At 37.8% G+C, this 4,522-nt stretch overlaps 1 pseudogene; it reads right to left on the reverse strand.

Moving 5' to 3' along the window:
- Positions 1-271: 271 nt before the first annotated feature.
- On the reverse strand, positions 272-1,967 carry LOC101972775 (TBCC domain-containing protein 1 pseudogene; annotated as a pseudogene).
- Positions 1,968-4,522: the final 2,555 nt, after the last annotated feature.

Here is a 4,522-nt window from a genome sequence, read left to right on the forward strand (position 1 = left end):
CACTATGTTTACATGAAAGTCTGAAGTTTAGCTAAGATTCAACCTAAAAAGTAGTAAATGAGTATGAACAGAAATCAAGAGAAGGTCTTAAATAGGAAAAAAAAATGCTTAAAGTCTCTTAAGCATCAAGGTACTATCCCAATTTTGTTTTAAGATGGGAACCATCCTCCATTCATCCTTATGTTTCCAAGGACCAGGCATGAACTTAAAAATTTTCATGAGAATTGATATGTTTTGAAGAGTCACTGGATACAAAATAACAAATAGTAGCCTATCCTGCTGCTTATTTGGAGCCTGCTGCAGTGAGTACATGGCTGTCCAGTTGTTGAAGAAGTCCTATATTAATCAACTTTCATACCGCTTGTTCTTTACAAGTACCTGGAACCTCTTTCTTTGATCCTTTGTCAAAGGGGTCTCCTTTACAGGTTTTTCCCCCAGATCTGTGTCTTCTGTTCTCTTTCACCCAGTGCTTTCTGATATGCAGATGGAAGACCCCCAGGTATCTCTGTTATTTCCCCTTCCATTTAGAAGGGAATAATAAATATAGAGGATTCAGAAGGTGGTGAGAGCTGGAACACACTTGTATTGCTATTCTTTCTTCACACAATTATTGGATTATTTCAATAATTAAGCATCATAGCAAGGCCTGTCCAGGCCAAATAGTCTTCTAGCTTCAGGTAGTGGGTATGAAAAGTGGCAAAAATTGCTCTCTGATTCCCAGAGAGAATAGTGGGCAAGTAGGCATCAGAATATAAAAAATGTAACCTGTGGTTGAAGAGATAGACAAATGATGGCAAACAGCAATGACTTCAACGTTGTCACAACTATAGGAAGTGAAGAGCAGTCTCTATGGGCCCAAGACAAAGGTGCTATTTCTGCACTTCCCAATTGTCACAGATTTCAAGGGACAGAGAAGACATAAAAGATTTCATTGCAGTGATGAATCTTGACATGCGCCCCCGCCAGGCCAGAGGATCTGAGCTTTTGGCCAGTTTCTGCTTGTAAATCTGACTCCTCACCACCAGGGGTGCATTCCAGGGGCCATGTGACTACTGCAGGCAATCTTAGCTCTTTTGGTTGTACCTTCAACTTGATGAGCCCAAGACAATTTTTTTTTTTTTTCCTGACTTGAGGCAAGCAGATGTATCAAATGGAGTCCCAGTTAAACAGGCTCTCAACCAAGCTTCCAGTTCGTAGAAAGAGAAAGTCTTGGCAATCTTTGAGAAGTCATTCTCTGCATGCAGTGGTTGTCACAGTTCATGAAGTGGACAGATCTCCCTGGCTGTACTCACTGTGCCTTCAGTAAGAAAGTGTACTCACTGGGCACCGCAGCAGCTTGCTGAGTGATGAGACTATTATGAGTTGAGTGAAATGATGCAGTGAGTTCTTCTGGATCTAAAAGCAGCTCAAGGAGATCTGACAGATGATCAGAGACAAAAGCCTAGTGACTATAATCTTTCCAGTTTTTATTATGACAATTGGATTTTTCTGTCAGTTCAGGAGACTGAGATCTGCTTCTGGGACTAGGCCACTCTTCTTCAACCAAAGATATCCTCAGGGAAATCTTTCATTTAACTGTTGTATGTATATAAAAAAAAAAAAACAGCAGAAATTGTAGAGTGTTCACTGAAAACTGATTTCTCTGCTTTTCAACTTCATCTTCAAACATGCAGTTGGAGAGAACTTTAGACCACTCCAGGATCTCCTCAGGTGTCCTCCTAGAAAGACTTATCAAATATTACAAAGGAAATCCATGCCAGATCTTTAGCTAACTTCTGCTTCCCACATGTAGTATGCCTCCACACAGACTAGTAGAACCATGGGTAAGCACCCTCTGTGGCTGGGGTTTGCACATAGGTGACTATTTTCCTGAGATAATGAAGACTGAACTAGAATGGAGGAGGGACCTGCAAGGCACCTACTATAAAGGGTTCTGCTTTTACCCAGAGAACTCCTGACTGATTCATATCCTTTCTAAGAACATCTGGATGAAAAGACTTCTTTGTATACCTGCAAAAACAGGAATAGGTCCCCCACACCTCTCCTCACGCCCTTCTCACCCTTCACCTTTAGCCCTGTACTTCATGATATAATTTTAATCAGAAAACCATAAAGTCAGATGGACAATCATCAATTTAGTGCACTTTTGAATCCTTGAAGTAGTATGAATACTTAAGGAAAAAACCTCAATGTATGTAAATGTACTCTAAAAAAGACAATAATCTAATATCAAATATCAGGTAGGATTGAAGGACAAGTACTATATATTCAATGTGCAAAAACCTTTCAGAAATAAATAAGAGCACTGATACTCAACTGAAGAGAGAAATAAGAGGTATGAAATTCTTGGAACAACTAAAATGAAAAAGTTATGATATTTAACTCTCCCAATAAGTATATGTACAAACTTGAAAAAAAAGCATGACATCATTTGTTTTCAAAATAATAGAGATAAAAAGGACATTAAATGAGAATGTAGATGAGAGTATCAGAACTGGTAATGCTCAATTATAGGGAGTTTTTTTGGAGCTGGACTGCCTGACTTCTAGTCTTAGTATTGTTACTTCCTAGCTGTGAAAACTTGGCTAAACTTGTTAATGCCTCTATGTCTCACAATCTTCATCGATAAATAGGGTTAGTAATATGCATGCTTTATAAGAGAGAAATAAGTTAGTTATACATTTAAAGCACTTATAGCAGGATCTGGGGCATACAGTCAGCTAATATTAAATGTTAGATGTTACCTGGAGATTGATACTTTCATACACTGATGGGAGCCCATGTTAGTGTTGAGCTCAGAAACCATACCCCACAATGTGGTGCTTTGATGTGCTGAGCACCTTCAATGAAAGGATTTTGGAAGGCATTAGAAGCTATCTTAGTCAAGAGCTCTCTGGGCTGGAGACAGAGCTCAGTGGTAGAGCACTTGGCTAGCATGTCTGAGGCTCTGAATTTAATCTCTAGCACTGCAAAGGAAAACCAACCAACAAACAAAAAGACTAGCTTTTCCTATGTCACCTCCTCTATGGACCCCATTGGATTGCTGGAAGAGGAGTCTCAAGTCCCCTTATCTGACTAAAGTAAGTTATTCCAAAAGCAATGTAATTATCTTGGACTTTCTCTCTAAAATCTCATTAACCAGGGAAGATTAACTTAGAAGACTAAACTATCTCCACCTATTTACACTAAAACCACCATGTGTGCATCTGAGAGATTTTATCACCTGAGAGATTCTATCAGCATAAGACAACCTTCCTTCCTAGTGGAATTCCACCCTCTCCTTTCCCCAGTTTATCCTCATCTCCCCCAGAACTCAGAGGATCTTCATCCCGGAGTATTGTCTAAAAATTCTTCAGACCCATTAATTTCTCCTAAAAATAATTTACTACTGCACTACAATTGCCTATACCTCTTCATTTCCTTCTCCCCTAGGAAGAGGGTATTTAAGTTTCAACCACCTGGCCTTTCTTTGAGTTTCATATTCAGCTTGGCTCCTGTGTACATGTGTACATTAATAGATTTTATCATTTTCTCCTGTTAATCTGTCTGTCGTCAGTTTAGTTTAGCAGACTTGAATTTTCAGAAAGGGAGTTGAAACTTCTTTCTCCCTTACATTACTTCATTTTGGGGGAAATCAATTTGCCTCAAGAGCCCTTGAACTGTTTAGACCTTTCAACATAGTGATTTCACTTCCGGGAACCTATTTTCTTTAGAAATGCCAGCATTTTTTTTTTTTTTTTGGTACTAGTATCCTTGTATCATTTATAAATGTGAACAATTAGAAATAATTCATATATCCCAAAATAAAGACAGTTAAATATAGAAATCATGGATTGATAAATTAAATTTCACAAAAACGACAGACTTTCCAGTCATTAAAAATGTTTTCCAGGAATGTTTAATGGCCTAAGACCCTTTACACCACTGTTGAGAGAACAAAGCAAGGTGCAGAATCACTATACAGTGTAATCCTGATTTCTCTGCTGACTTTGTAAAGTTGGTCCTCTGTTACAATCTGTCACAACACTTTGTTTCCTAGCATGCACCACAAATTGCAAGCGTTGGTTTATTTCTTGTTTCTCCTAGAAGAATATACACTGCAGGAGGGTATTCACCCTATCATGTCAAAAGATGTCTTCATTTCATGTTGAGTGAAATGGTTCTCATTGCACAATAGATACCCAATGAATAATTGTTTAATGGATGAATATATAAATACATGATTTTGTTAATACACTAGACAGAATTATTTTTAAAAGATTGAAATAACTAAAACAATAACAGATTTTTTTATACATATGTGAAATTTGTGAATTTTATCCAAGGAGTTCAAATTATATTGACAAGTATACACACACACACACACACACACACACACACACACACAATCATGAAACCCACATGTACACTTAATTCTTTAGTATGTATCTTCCCCAACCAAAATTGGTTTAAAATTCTCTATAATTCCCTGTATCTTTTCTGTGTATGTTGCCATGTTCCATGTGGTCCCTTTTATTTTAGG

This window comes from Ictidomys tridecemlineatus, chromosome 3, assembly GCF_052094955.1.
Source record: "Ictidomys tridecemlineatus isolate mIctTri1 chromosome 3, mIctTri1.hap1, whole genome shotgun sequence".
Lineage (NCBI taxonomy): Eukaryota > Metazoa > Chordata > Mammalia > Rodentia > Sciuridae > Ictidomys > Ictidomys tridecemlineatus.